This window comes from Dermacentor variabilis, chromosome 3, assembly GCF_050947875.1.
Source record: "Dermacentor variabilis isolate Ectoservices chromosome 3, ASM5094787v1, whole genome shotgun sequence".
Taxonomy (NCBI): Eukaryota; Metazoa; Arthropoda; class Arachnida; order Ixodida; family Ixodidae; genus Dermacentor; species Dermacentor variabilis.
In genome coordinates, this window is record NC_134570.1 from 110905189 (window position 1) to 110921020 (window position 15832).

Genomic DNA, 15832 nt, shown 5'->3' on the forward strand with positions numbered 1-15832 from the left:
TTGTCGTTTCTAGAGCGAGCGCTGCAGAGGCAGAGGAACTAGCTATAGCGTTAGCCATCACGACGAGACTGCACTGGTAGTGCGTCATATTCCTGACGGACTCTGAGGCGCAATGCAGCAATGTTTCCAGGGCTAATTTTCCAGAGCAACACATCGCACTCTCATTGGGGCGTGCCAGTTCCCGCCATACATACAAGTCGTGTGGACTCGGGACCATGGGTCGTTACGAGGGAATCAGCAGGCACACGCTTACACCCAAGCGCATGCACACCGGCAGCCGCGAGTGGGTCACACCGAGCAGTTCCATCCCGAGCCCATACCATTAACCTACACGCATATCCTACAGGACTATCGCCTTTCACGAAGAACACTACCGCCTTCTCATAATGCTCCGACGCGAGAGGAAGCCGTAATATAGCGAAAACTGCAAACAAACAGATATCCACATTTGAGTCTCTACCATGCCATACACCCTCCGCTGTATTCCTAAAAATTTGAACACTGCGATTAAGGCGCAACGCTTCACCACATGGTATGAGCTTTTGCAATCTCAGCCAACTCACACCCATAACACACCCCACTAAACGGCAATGGGAGGCAGCGCTGTCCATTTCCGACTCGACGGGCCAGCTCAACCTGGTCAACCGAGAGACAAGGGCAGCTAAGGCCGCTGGATTCCTGGGCTTAGTGGACCTTCCACTGCACAGCGGAAGAGCTACCTACGCTCGTGTGCTCTTTTTTCTGCAAAGTTAACTCTCTCTCTCTCTCGTCTGCCCGCTGGACTGCCCACAGTTGATCTTCTGGGGCTGATCTTAGCAGCACAGGACACCAACGCGCGCGGAGCCTTTCGCTAGAGGCGGTCTCCCCCTTGCTTCTCATCTGCCCATTGCATTCCCAGGTCATATGTTCAAGAGTTGCTCTTGAGCCACATAGTTTAGTTTCGTTTGTATTGTTTATGCCCGGATAAATTATATTCCACATTACTAGATTACAGTATGTCCTTGTTTGTAACTGCCGCCGCTGTACAGACTGCAATTTATTTAGTTTCGGGTGAGCCGGTGGAGAAATGAACCTCTACATTTTCTTATAGCTTTGTATTTAGTCAGTCTGTCTTCCCCACTCCCAGCCTCCATCTTCACCTTCTTAGCTGGCCCCCGACTTGATGGTACCAATGTTTGTCGCAACTTGGTCGGTTGGCTCTCGAGTTGCGTTGCGCGCTGCCTTGTTGTTTCTGCCATCCCCTGATGAGGTAGGTGTACGGGCTAGTGTCCATAGTAATTTAGCAATTAAACTTTTGCCTTTTTTGCCTCCTTTCGATAATATGTGTAGTACCTCCGGGGGGATTCACCCATTTGCATAGTTGCAAATTGCTGGCTGTGACTCGCTCATTATTATGTATGCTCCAGTTTATGTTATTTCTTGTGCTATCGCCATTTCTTCTGCTGTTCTTGCGTATTCTGTCATTATTGTGGCGCTTTTTACAGATTATTTTTTTGTGATTGACCGCGACTGCAGTGGACCGTTTCCTTTGTTTGAGTCCAGCTGCGTCTACAAAAACTGCTGTTTATCTCGTCCAAATGTTTTCTGGATCTCCTTGAGCCTGCTTTGTCTTCGTCTTTCATGTTGTGTGGGATGCATGTTCTTCGGCAGGGGGGAATCTTTATCATATTTCTGATCTATTTTGGCATTTCCTTCTTTTCTCGGTGTTGTGTGTGGCAGGTAATGCCCAATCATTCTAATATATTTATTCCTGTTTCTGTCTTATAGAGTCTTTCATAATGTGATATGTGTTGAACTTCTATGAGTTCATCCAATGTGTTATGGAGTCCTAGTGCTAATAGTATTTCTGTTATAAATTATATTCCACATTACCAGATTACAGCATGTCCTTCTTTGTAACTGCCGCCACTGTACAAGCTGCAATTTATTTAGTTTCGGATGAGCTGGTGAATAAATACACCTCGGCAATTTCTTATACCTTTGTATTTGGTCAGTCTGTCTTCCCCCCTCCCAGCCTTTGACGGCCCCCGACTTGACGACACCAATCTTTGTCGCAACTTGGTCGGTTGGCTCTCGAGCTGCGTTGCGTGCTGCCTCGTTGTTTCTGCCGTCCCATGACGGGGTAGTATAACTTTTTTCTGCGTGTGCTCTTATGTCTGCTTTTGCAATCTCCTTTGTAGCTCCTCTTTCGCTTCCCACATATGGAGGAGCCTTCTGTCTGTGCCTTCCAGATGTTTTTGAGGCGGGACTAATATGTTGCATTGGTTACGCCTTTCTTTAGCTGTTCGGTCGAATCCTTAACACTTCTTATTTACACGTAGGCATTCCCCCTGATACTTCTGAATTTGTCCCAATCAACATTTTTCAGCCTTCTGCTTTATTATTGAGCGGGCCTGCTGTGACTGCTATCTTTATTATATTGTGATCGCTACCGAGGTCGTGTAGCGGGTTTTTCCATAGTACTTCTCTCGTATTCTTGGTAAATTTTAGGTCTGTTGTGGTGTCCGCGCACACGCTGGTACCTCTTCTTGTTGGGGTTGTTTGATGTGCTGCTAGCGTTAGACCTTCCTGTTGCGCATGTAGCCAGAGGATTCTCAACTTTGTATCCCCATGCCGCGTGTTGGGCATTGAAATATACTAATATTAACATCGCCCGATTTTAAGCTATCTGCCGTTTTTTTCCAGTGGGCATTATTTCTATTGGAATGTTGTCTATGTCTTTCATTTCCGTATCGTGAGGCACGACAATGATGTTTCCTCACATTAATGTAGTTGACCTCTTTGTCTCCCCTTTAGTACTGCCAGTTGGCTTGTAGCGTGACAATTTGGTTAGCTCTTGCGTCTCTTAAATTATTATATCTTAATTCTTTTCTTTAATCACATGTTGTAGTAAGAATATTTTCGTATTTTACGTGTAAATTTCCATTGCCAAATATTGTATATCCAGTGTCTGTTAATGACGGCATTACGGCTTTAGTGCCACCGGTTCCCAATTGGGGCGTCTGCTTTAGGGTTTGCCTGGCGTTTTAATGGGGTCTATTCCTGTGGATGCAGGTCCCCTTTTTTTCAAGTTCTGCTACCCTTGATACCATTCCCTCAAGTTTCACTATAGTGCTCAACTATTGCTTTAAGTCTGCGCCCATTTCTTTTAGCTTTGTTCCCTAAGTTTTCTCTATTGTTTCCTATGTTTTGTCTGTTTTCGTTCCCATTTCTTCAATTTCTTTTGGATTCTGTGTAGGAATTCGCCGTGACGTTCTTGAATCGTTTTGGTCGTTTTAGTTTTCTTTGCACTGCTACTTATTTCTACCGTGCCATCTGTCGCTTTGCGTTTTGTTATAGGGATATTTTTTTCCTCATACATAATCAGTACATTGTCTATGACTACTGTTATCGCTTCTACTCGTTGTTTTCCTCTTTCTTATATTTATTACTTTTCCTTTAATTTTCTATTTTCGTCAGGTATGCATTTATACGCTGATTATATTGCGCTAGCATTCGTTTAACCTTGTCTAGTTCTTCATTTATTCTGTTAATTCTTGTTAAGAATAGGAGCTTAAGCCTCCGCACAAGCTCCGGCGACCTCGCCTGCCCAGCTCACCTTTAATGATTCAGACTTGAGGCCTCCGCTTACTTTATTTTCTTTCGTTGTTTCCGTAAGGTCCGGTCTGCTGCCAGACCCGTCTCGACACTTCGAACTCGACCTAGAGCTGCCGCTGGATCTCGATCGGCTTCTTCCTCTAGGTTCTTTTTCTTTCAGGCTGGTAATCTAGAAAAGGTTTCCGGACAATCCCTTGTCTGATTGTTTCTTCTGTGCCCTCTTGCTGTAGACTCTTTGTGGTATACATTGCTGTCTGTAGTTTGGAACTCTTGATTCAATCTTCTTGGGCTTGCACTTCCTCCTCTTCTCTTCGTCTTTCCCATCGTCATCTCTTGACTAGGTGGGAATATTATATCTGGCCGTACACCTGTGGTCTCCTGTTGGGTGGTCCTATCCCTACAACTGGTGCTCTATTAGGCAATCACGGTCATGTTGTGGGTTGTTCTCTCCTCATCTATGGCAGGCTTTGTCACTCGGATTGGGGTACACATCCGCTCTATGTCCAAGTCTGCCGCATTTGTAACATATGTCGAACAGTTTCTTCGAATAAACGAGGCACGATAGTTCCCAAATTTTGGCACGTAGAACCCGTCGGATAGGATGATTACACTGGTCGTGTTTCCCATTCTTTTGCCGTAGAGCACATTGGGACTTCTCGAAGTGACCAGTTTTCTTAAAATTTCTTCTGGACTCTCTTCCGTGGAGATCCCTCGTCTCGTGATATTCTTGGATGCATTTCTTGGCGCTGGTCTGTACACACTCTTTTAGTATTCCTTGTTCCTCATTCGCTGTGTGGTTATGCTGGCATATTGTATGGCCCGATCCACTGAAGGTGCGCTGAGGACTCTCATGTTTTGTTTTTGTTGTTGTTGTCTTGAATGGCTGTGGCACATACCCACAGTGGGGGATTCGCTATGAATCGAGTGGTTAATTAGGTGTAGAAAAACAACGGGGTTAACAATTTTAACGTTGGAGCGTAAGAAGTAAACGTTTTGCGTTGGGAGAAAAAATAATCAGAAGAAAACCGTGTATAAAAAATGGAATAATAGATTAGAAATAAACGCTATGTAGGGGAGGGAGAACTTTAAGTCTAACATGGTAATCGATTCGTTTCAATTAGGTAATTTTGGATTGCCAACAAACAATTCTGTGTCTGAACGTAATAATGGAGGCCCCAAACGATAGGATCATCGGCACTGATACATTGAGGCCAATATTTTGAAGCCGGATTTAGAATAGTCATTTTCTCATAATAGAAAAACGCCTGCAAGATAACAAGAAATGGTCTATTGTTTCTGCTTCGCCACAGAATGAGCATAATGGTGAGGGGACCAGACCAGACATGTGTAGATAGAAGTGCAACGCAGATGTACGGCAGCGCAGCCTCGTGATGAACACTTCAATTTTTCGTGTTTGGCGAAAATCTCTCTGCCAAGAGTATAGAAGATGTCGGTAATCCACAGAGTTGGTAATTGCGGAGCCTGATACTGCTTGCATAGTGACACTCCTGCGAAATCTAGCAGCAGTAACATGAGTAGTCAACGGGAAAATAAGGGAGAATCGGGCCACTTACCGATGCCTTGGCTATAGAGCCTGCGATTTCGTTTATAAATAGTCCTTTGCCCCCAGGCACCCAAGTCAAACGCACGCTTCTCAAGTAGTAAAGTACAAATTATTTAAACGTCCTCATCTCGCGAGAATCACGAGAAGCAGTAAGGAACGAGCACAATTAGAACGAATCAGTGATTATCCCGGCTGACCTAATTATTGGTCCTAATTTGCGTAATGCCAGCGCAACTGCCATGAATTCGGCTAAACAGACCGGCATGAAATCTGGCAGCCGAAGAGACAATATCCAATCAAGAATCGGCGAAAATATTCCTACACCTGACTTTTCTTCACAGTGTTAAGCATCTGTCACAATTACAATGTTTGAAGGTTCTTCCGATGATCTTGTAATATACCATCTAGAATACGATGTGGAAGTAATTTTTGATTGTCAGAAAAATTTAATCGAATGGAATGTCCGTGGTAATAGCTCTGTCGGGAATTGGAAGTACATCGTATATGCGCTGGTCCAAAAAGTCAAGTAATTTTTGCACGAATATAATTTGAGGAGTATGTCATCGCAGCCAGTTGACACCGAAGAACAACGCTGGTTGTGAAATAAGGATTGCTTGTGGACGCCGCAGCGGTGATTGATAAATCCTTCAGAATGTCTGCACTGTCAAGAGCCAGAACCTGCACAAAAGAGGAGGAGCACTGGATTCTAGATAAAGAATAGAATTTGCAACAAATTTAGGAAGACCTATACACAAACGTAATGCTTTTCTTTCTTAGAGGGTTAGAGAACGAGATCTGTAGGCTGGAGCTTCAGAGAAGAGCACGCAACTAAATCTTAATACAGGGCGAGCGTACATACAATATATCATTAACAGCGTATCTCTTCTCAATCCTATTCGACAGCTGCTCAGCCTACGCGGTACGAAAATTGGACGGGTACCTTTTCCAGTCACATGATCTATGTGTGCGCGCCAGTTGAGAGAGGCGTTATAAATAATTCCAAGATATTTAACAGACTCTACCTGTGTCTGTATGTCTTGAAGGTGGTAAGACAATGAGATGTGCAGTGTGTCATGTATCGGAAAAACAAGAATAGCACATTTCCTGGCATTGAATATGAAGTGGTTAGCATCTAGCCACCTCTCCAGTGCACAAGGGAAGGTTTCAGTCGTTCGTATAGCGTGTGGACGCCTTATGTTTTGTCTGTTGCGTAGACAGATGTCTTCTTCCTCTTCTTGTCCCATTCCTGTTTCTAGGCGAATGCTTTGTTGTATTCGGTCAACTCTGTGTTCAGTCACGTTGAAACCTACTCTTGGTCTTAATAATATTCTGCTGTCTTCGGTTGGTAAATTGGGCATGCCGCTTCTCAATATTAGTTGTATAATATTGCGGGCTCCTTTCTTGCTTCCTCCCTCATTTCTGCTTGCAAGCTGTCGTTGCTTCGTGCCTTTTCTATCGTATGTGTGTCTGGAATACTGGCGGTCCTGTCATTTAGTTCTTCTCTTAACCTCGTACCATCCTGATGCGCTGTTCACTTCTGCCGCTTTGTTATTTTCTCCTTCCATTGTCACGCCCTCCATATGTGCCGTCCTAAGACTGCTACTGCTAGCGCGGGGTCTACGTTGTTGTGTCTGGCGTGTGGCCTAAGTCTCGCGGCCGTCGCAGCGGCTAGGTATAGGGCAGCTGTGATTTTCTTAAGCTGAGCGTATTATCCAGCGTGGCACTCCAATAAAAGAATCGATGTGCCTTGATAAATTGCTTCTTTCACGTGTTTTTGTGTCCGGACGGTCCTTGTACCTACTCCCTTCCGCTCGTAGAGGTCCTTCCAATGAAATCTTCGATATAACGCCGAAAATAATTCCAAAACTGCGGAGCCGACACCACGCGCGTCCGCACTCACTGCCTTTTCTTCGTCTCTTTCTCCATCTTAGAATATTTGAAAAGCTGCTGTCTTCATTCTGTTCCGAGCTCTTGAGCCGATATTCGGGCTGCACTCCTCTCCTGTCATCACATAGGTTCTTTCTGCTTCCGTGTATGTGTGTAACGTGTAATGTAGGTAATTTTGTGTTATTGCTTGGCTTTCGCGGCCTATGTTCCTGTTTATTTCGATATTTATTGTTTTTACTTTATCCTTTATTATCTCACTTTCGGTCATCGTTGATTTATTCCTTCATTTCTTATATGTGCTCAAGTATGTAGACCTTGGGTTGTCCCTGGCCGCAAATGTAAGATTGACTCATAATTATAATATTATTAATATTATTATCATTAATAATCACAGATGCCGCCAAGTAAGGACCCATGTGTTCGCGCTCCCGGCCTTTCATCGGAAAGCAGCAGTTCTTTCGCTGTATTGCTTCCGGAAAGCGTGCACCCGCGAAGTGTACTGCGTGTCCGGACAACTACCTCGAGCTGCTGAAGTCGGGGGAGCAAGCATGCACCTGTAACTCGTTCCAGAAAGCCGACATTTATGCGGTTAGCCTTAGCGGTGTCAACACACTAGCCTCCTCATCAGCGGCCACGTCTCCCGTCGTGACAGATTCCGACGCGGTCGTTGACTTAACCGCCCTCCGTGGTCTTCTCGCTCAGGCACTTGGAATATCCTGCCTCAGCGGTACAATGCCACCGCTGCGGATTCATATCGCACGGTTGCGCAGGGAAAACGCGCAGCTTTCAAAAGATGAAGCGCTAACAGGGATAGCACACTAATGAAGAAACATCAATGTCAGGACAAAGCGCACACTGCCATTGATGTTTCTTGATTGTGCTTTCTTCCGTGGGCGCCGAATACGGGGGGCTCCGAGGCCTGAGCCCCCTCCAGAGTTTTCTGAGGGGGTGGCTGAGCCCCCCCCCCCCGAGGCGATGCCAAAGCCCCCCCCCCCCCCTATACACACCTAAAGTGCCATTACATAGATTCATCACCCACATCATTTGAGGTTTCTTTTGACTTTCCTCGACCTTTTCACTTCAAATTTTACTGGGGCTAATAGCTTACTGCATCATTGCTGGCACCGACGTCCACGACTTTTAGTTGGTACTTTCGCTTTATTTCTGCAAATCATGACAAAAGGAGGACACGCGCATTCGTAGCACTAGCAGCGGCTGCCCCATCCGTATTTTCTGACTACAGCGTTGCTGTCAATTTCCCCTGTAAACACAAAATATATATAAATATACAAACAGCACAAAATTTATTTCACCTTTGAAAGAGATGAAGGTCAAGACCGTTAAACGTGCGATTGCCACTATGTGCCTTGAATCCAGCCTTAAGAAATCGTGCTGTCATAAGGCACACGAAAGCTTTGACGAACAGGTTTAGAAGTAAAAGAAGGCTGGCTTTCCTTGTTTGGTTTTGAAATGTCAAAAAAGTGTAAAAATAAAGAAAAAGAAGCAGTTAAGAAGATCAAACATCGGAACCAGAAGTTAAACCAGTGGTAATACCGTATTCCCGCAAAGAGGCGCACAATATTAAACGCGTCGTTGTAAAATGCGAAATTCCTCTGGTTTTTCCCGCACCTCGGAAACTTGCTACTTTGTTCCGCCTGATTGGATCTGCTGACCTCAAGAAAGTAAAGTGCTCTATTAAGCATACGAACCCTATTGTGAAGTATGAAGAAAGTATATCGGCCAAACTGGCTGATGTAATAATGAACGCCTACGGGAGCACAAGCTTTCGCTGAAAAATGCCCTGGGGCAATAGCAAGGCTGGTAAGGCTTACTGGAATGAAAATACACAAGTATGTGAAGCCAGGCTTCATGATAAGACAATCTTGTTTAAAAGCAAAGATACTGTAGCAGGTGAACTGTTGGAGGCCAACCAGATTAAGAAAAGAGCGGAAGCCTGTGTCAGCAGCCCGTCCCTGAATATTTACAGAAATGAAAGCACGTTTTTAGATAGGTTTTAGATTTTGGTTAATCTTGTGATTCCCTTCCTATGCATCTCCTGCGTTCTGACGCGTGCGCGTTCACATGTTCTGTGCTCCCTCTTTTTCTCCCCATCTCCCCGTGGCTATATAAAGATCGAGGATCGATAAGCAGCTTTGATGTAAAGGTTCTTTTCCTGCCCCTAACAAGATGATCAAAATTTGGAATAAGATTGATAGGAAATTGGCCCAGGCTACCTACACTTATGCTGGGAAAGGCTGTAATGTTAAGCATACTTCCCCGTTTGTGCACTGTAGAGTGGGAGTTGTTTACGAGCTTCCATTTTCCTGCGGTCACGTCTATATCGGTCAAACAGGTCGTTGCCTGAATATTAGATTGTCTGAGCATAGGCGCTCGCTAACGGGTAATGCCTACTCGCATGTCAAGCGGCATTTCTCTGAGCATTGGTGCACTCCATCTATAAAAACACCACAATACTTTCCGCGCATAAAAATCAGACCACGAGGGAGATTATTGAGGCCTACTATATCAGAAAAAAGGGTCGCGTTGTGTAAGCATGCCATCGTTAAATTTGCATGACAGTCAATTTGAGGTTTTAAGCCACCTCATAGTATAGCATTAGAGTACAGGTTTTCGCGTTTTTTGCCCACGCACTGATAATAACGCCATCTATGGGAGAGCACGTGGGTATGGGTTGTGTACGTAAGTGTGTGTATGCCTCCGAATAAAGTTATGAGTTCAGCGCTGTCGTGTGTGTTCCTGCCTTTTGTCTTCGTCTTGTTGCGCTGCCCCTTCAAGATGTTCCGTGGCTATATATTCAGCCGCTTTTGATCTCAATTAACATTTGCAAGAGCACCGTGTCCTGTCATTGATGTCTCTTCATTGGTATGCTGTCTCTTTTGGCGTTTCATCTACGGGAGCCAAGTAATGCTCTAGTAGGCATTCATTAATACCTCGGCCACAACATGTTCTACTGCAAAGCGCGCAAGCATCCGCACAACGAGCCGAAGCTGTGGGCGCACTCCGAGCCGAGGTGCGCGTTCTACGAGACAGGCTTGCCAAAGAGCGCAAGCCGTCATCGCCCACTTCTGTTGCTACGCCACCTGAGCCCCCGTCCAAGGCAACGACGTATGCTGTGCGGACGGCTTCGCTGAAGACCACTGACCATCTGCCGCCGTTACCTCCTGCACTGGATCGGCTTGCTTTGTCGAAGGCTCCCGCTGCTGAACAGTTGCTGTGCCTACCTGCTTCAGTGGACCTGTCACCCGCCAGTCAACCAATGTAAGAGCGAAACTCAACACTGAGTGCTGCCTTCTGTGACACCGCTGCGATTGTTGCTGTTTCTCGCTCTGTGCGCCCTTACAGCTTGCCGTCCAACTATCAGCAGTTGGTGCAATGCCCCTGCCGTTCTCTAGACAGAAAACTAAGTGTGATTCCTACGGCTCACTTCATGTTTCTGCTAATGAGGACTGCTATCAGCGTATAAATAATCCTTCTCTGTGGCTGTGCCCTTGCTTCTACAAGCCCTGCATAGGAGAACCTTGCGCTACGGTGACGCTGAAAATATTCAGAGAGAAGAAAAGACGGATAAGTTACATGCTAGTTTTCTATCAAAATGTTCGTAGATTACGCACAAAGGTGACCGAATTTTTCTCCAATGTCATTTCATCATGTTTCCCCACCATTGCCTTAACAGAGACCTGGTTATGCCCGGAAATTCCACCTAGTTCATACTGCCCACTTATGAAATTTTCCGACGAGACAGCGATCCTTCTTCACCGAAATTAAAGGGCGGTGGAGTCGTGATGGCGATCAATCAATCACTCAGGTCCGTTCGGCACCCTGATTTAGAATTTGCAACAGAATGTGTCTCGACAGAGATCTTTTGGTGCTGGTACTAATAGTGTATTAGCAGAGAATTTCTATGTTGCACCTGATATCAATATTGAGAAGTACATGACCATTTCAGCTATAATTGAAAATGTTGCATCGGTCCATGCCAACCATAACATACTTATAATTGGTAATTTTAAATCGCCCGGCATTTTCTGGCAAACTGCTGAAATTCCAACCCATTCTGTTTACTGATCTGTCAAGTGTAACTTGTTATTTGAATTTATAATGTTTGCATCTCTGTGCCAGTATAACAGTATGCTGAACTCTAAAGTCTCAGCAATGCAGAAGCTGTGAATGGTTCCTGTGGCGATTTTCCCAGTGTCAAGCCAGATAAATATCATCCCCCTCTTCATATTTCATTACAATTCGCGATAAATAGTAGCAGGACAATAAACGATGTAGCAACACTTCAGCTTTTTAATTTCACAAGAGGATATTACATGGGTCTTTACGACTATCTTAATAATGCGGTCTGTCTTCAGTAGTACAACTACGAGATGTTAATGACGAAGTCACAACATTCATGAATGTTTTTCACCATAGAAAGAAGAACTTCATATCACCAGAAGGTGCTAACCTTCTAAATTTCCCCACTGGTTTCCCGTTGAACTGAAAACAGCTTTAAAGCATAAGGACCGTGCTCACAGAAAAGAATCGCGTACAAATCTGGAACACGGGCATACGGTTTTTAAAATGTAAAGGGCACTCTCTAAACGTATTTACGGGCGTAATCATACCATATATATAGCACATATGTGTAAGCTAGTACTTCTAAAAATTCAAAATCTTTCTGGAGACATGTTCGTGAACAGTCACCGAACAATACGAAACAAAATATTTCTGCGTCCATGTCTAGCACCTTTTCCTTGTGTGCGCGTCCTTTGTATTTCACTGGTGCCCCCTCTTTCAAGTCCACCAAAACATTTCTCTACTTAGTGGCGACAACCAAGCTGTTCCAGATATCGCGGGTGCCTTCGCCCTGCAGTTCGGGTCTACGTACGGTGAAGGGTACAGTGATGGTGTTACCAAGCTTTCAAATCACCCTTTCCTGGACTGAAGTATATCGGTCTCAGAGGAACTTGTTTTTAAGAGCATCGAACGCTTAAAACCGCCTTTTTCGTGTGGTAGTGATGACATTCCACCCGCTTTGATGAATACGTACGGGGCTTTCCGTGTTTTATTGCTTACTTGTATTTTCAATTCTGCTTGAACAACGAACACATTCCGAAAGCTTTTGAAAACAGCGCGATTCGTTCCCGTCTTTAACTCAGGGGTAGAAACTGCTGCGTGTAACTACAGGCCTATTTATATCCTATGCGCAGAATCCAAATTATTGGAGTCCACCCTGCACTCAATAATTTCATCCTCTGTTAAAGATACAATCATTCCTCAGCCGCATGGTTTCGTATCGGGACGCTCCACAACTACGAACCTAGTTAGCCTCTTCGTGCATACCTTTCAAGAAGTGTATCAGAAAGGACATCTGGAAGTCATTTGCTTTGACCTAAGTAAGGTGTTTGATGTTGTATGCCACAAAATACTGCTCCAAATGGTGTCACAACGTCATCTGCACCACTCTGTCACAGCGCTGAAAAGAAGCTACCTACGCGACGGGTTCTGGTAGGTTATCATAAATGGTGAGTCGTCAGAACTTTATGTAGTTACAAGTGGAGTTCCTCAAGAGTCTGTCCAGGGCCCTCTTCTTTTCTAGTTGTTTATTAACGACGTTTGAGCAGTCATTCGAAACTCCTCAGTTTTGATATATTCACAAGACGCGAAACGTTTCAAAGAGTAAAAGATGTTAACGATTGTGTCACTTTTCACAGAGGTTTGAAACTACCCGGGCTATTTGTAACCTTATATAACAGCGTGTGCCTTCCAGTTCCTGAGTACGCCACCGTCGTTTAGGGCGGCACCTGTAGGTCCAATTTTGAACTTATCGAATGTGTGCAAAAAATAAATTAACCTCTATATGGAAACATCGATTCTCTCAAAAGCCTTCCATATCCATAGATCTAAAACAGACACTCACGTTACCTACCCTCACCTGTAGACGCAACAAATCGGATGTTCCTGTTCTCAAACATTTTATGCATAGAAAAATCTGCTGCTTGCACTTGCTTTCAAATCTGCGCTTTCGTATTGAACAGAAAAGCACAATGAAACAGCGCGCATTTAAGCCTTCCCATTTTTTTGACCTGGAGTGCAGGCGAGAAATAACGCCCTTTCAGAGTGTCTGGACATCTTTATACCTAATTTTAATATATTCCTGAAAGGAGTTGCAGATAAATTTCGATAACTGAACAACCGCTAACTGATAAACTAGAACTTTCGTTTGATGAAGGGAATTGTGCAGTTTTTGTATTTGTGGGTTTAAGTGAAGCGTTTGAGAAAATAAACCATCGCATCTCATTTCATAAACTTGAATCATTAGGAATTACCATCCCACCCCATCTATTACTACAAAACTACTTGACAGAATGCAGGTAGTACCTATTTCAAGGCGTTCATTCTAAAAGCACGTTGGCTAATACAGGCGTGGCCCAGGGTTCTACTTTGGGTCCGATTTACATTTAAAATATATCGATGATCTACGTAACTGTCTCTCTTCTTCGTAATATATACTTTATGCCAGGCACGTACCCAAGGGGTCCGCCCCGCATGCCCCAGGTTAGGTGGCATACCTCCACCCCCGTCCACGCCAGAACTCCTCACACATATTACTAAAGCGCCGCCAAATCAAGCTTGAGACATGACCGTTATACGACGGTCAACATTTTGCTGCTTCTTTCACTTCTTTTGGGTGGCGGTAGTTAACGGCATCTCCTGGGGTGTGAAGGCCAATTTTCGCATCGATCGGTGCATGCGCGAATAACTCGGGATGCATTCATAATAATAATAATATTTGGGGTTTTACGTGCCAAAACCACTTTCTGATTATGAGGCACGCCGTAGTGGAGGACTCCGGAAATTTTGACCACCTGGGGTTCTTTAACGTGCACCTAAATCTAAGCACACGGGTGTTTTCGCATTTCGCCCCCATCGAAATGCGGCCGCCGTGGCCGGGATTCGATCCCGCGACCTCGTGCTCAGCAGCCCAACACCATAGCCACTGAGCAACCACGGCGGGTTCGGGATGCATTCAGTTGTCACCATATATTGCAACGGTCAGGCGCCTCGCGGCTCCTTCGTTAGTTCAACGTTCTTTTTTAGACTAATCCAGGGGCCAGGAAGGGAATTCAGTTCGTAGTAAGCTGATATATGCTCTTGGAACGAGTTGCGGTCGGAGAAAACATCAGCTGTATTTAACTTTTCCTTTTCGCTCATTACTTCTTCCAGTGATGGCTCGCCGTGAGGATGGCAGATCCGCGGAACAGTGTGCCTATGATACGGGTTAGAAAGGTGGAAAATTAGATCGTGCCAAACCGCGTCCGTCGTCAAACCCTGCAATAACCGTTAAGTCCATAAGCAGTGTGAATGTCACCCAATAACACGTCTGCTTTTTCCCTAATTGTACAGCACTTATTATTATTATTATTATTATTATTATTATTATTATTATTATTATTATTATTATTATTATTTTATTATTATTATTATTATTATTATTATTATTATTATTATTATTATTATTATTATTATTATTATTGCAGCAAAGCATTATATGGCTAACCTATTCATCCGTCCGTCCATCTGTCAGTCACCTGTACACCGAAATCTCCTCCGGCGCAACACCATGCGCTTGCACGAAAAAAAAAGAAAGAGTAAAAAATAGGTGCGGCTATTATCCAACACCACCTAGATAGTACAAGGCCTGCTTACTCCAATCAATGGCGTCACTCTACCTGGCCCGAAATTTCCATTGACGAGGCAGGCGTGATGAAAGCGGTGACGACAAAATCACTGCTTGCCTACTCGGGAGCATGTCATTAGATTCTATGGTATTCGGGCCAGATAACATGTCGTCATCAATCCGAGTGAGAAGGCCTTGTGTTTCTAGGTGGTCTTGGATTAGCTGTGCCAGTAGTGACATCACTCCTCTCCGCCGCAGCCTAGCGCGCGCGCAGCACTTTCTCTCCGGCTCCAAACTGGATAGGCCACGCGTCATACATACTCGAGAGGATCAGGCAGCTTTCGATCAGCAACGCCGCGAGGAGAACCAGGAACGAGCTCGTCTACACAGTGCCCGTTCTTGTGCCGCAGCATTGGCACCAGAACGGGCTCTTGCAGCCGAACACAAGAAGCAACTGCATACCGAGGATTCGGCAGCCTGCCAAGCCGTCGTTTACTGAACTGTCGTGATTAACCCAGTGATAACCACCGGGGCCGCACGTTTCAGCTTCGCTGGTTAACTATCTGTACGGAGTGCTTGCGCGGTGATTCTTATTGTCATTATTACAGGTTGTGTGACGTGCACCAGTAACGTGAGCGATAAGCTGTTGCTGGGGAATTTTACAATATATTGAACTGTATTCATTAACAGATTTACTACCAGGGGTTACAAGAAAACCCTTGTTCGCCACCGTTTCACTGGCCTATCCCTTTGCAAACAATCGAGATTATTCATTCGGAGAGGGCATCAAGGTTTATCCTCAAGTTTACGAAAGTCGGCAGGAGAACTCGGACAGGATGACAAGAGAGTATCCTTGTCATCGAAGGATACTCTCTTGGCCTGAAGAAAGCTTCCGTCCTTGCCGACGAAGTCCTACTTCTGGATGTAACAGAAGACGGTACCATTGAGCGATATGTGAGTATGCACTGCATTTGGAAGTGTTCTGCGTTAAGTAACGGCCGACAGTTATTTATTTGGTACAATGCTTTCGTGAAGACCAGCGCAAAAAAATGTGACTCGGGTACAAAGAGCACACAGTGCTCAAAAGTTTTTATGAA

At 44.8% G+C, this 15832-nt stretch overlaps 1 protein-coding gene across 5 annotated transcripts in view; it reads left to right on the forward strand.

Annotated features, from left to right (window-relative positions):
• The window catches only part of LOC142576177 (uncharacterized), an 86373-nt gene that overhangs the window by 11560 nt on the left and 58981 nt on the right, over positions 1 to 15832 (forward strand). For all 5 annotated transcript variants that reach the window (XM_075686171.1, XM_075686173.1, XM_075686172.1 and 2 more), the window contains exon 2: positions 15426 to 15689. The gene's annotated coding sequence lies outside the window, so the exon portion shown is untranslated. The remainder of the gene's footprint in view (positions 1 to 15425; positions 15690 to 15832) is intronic.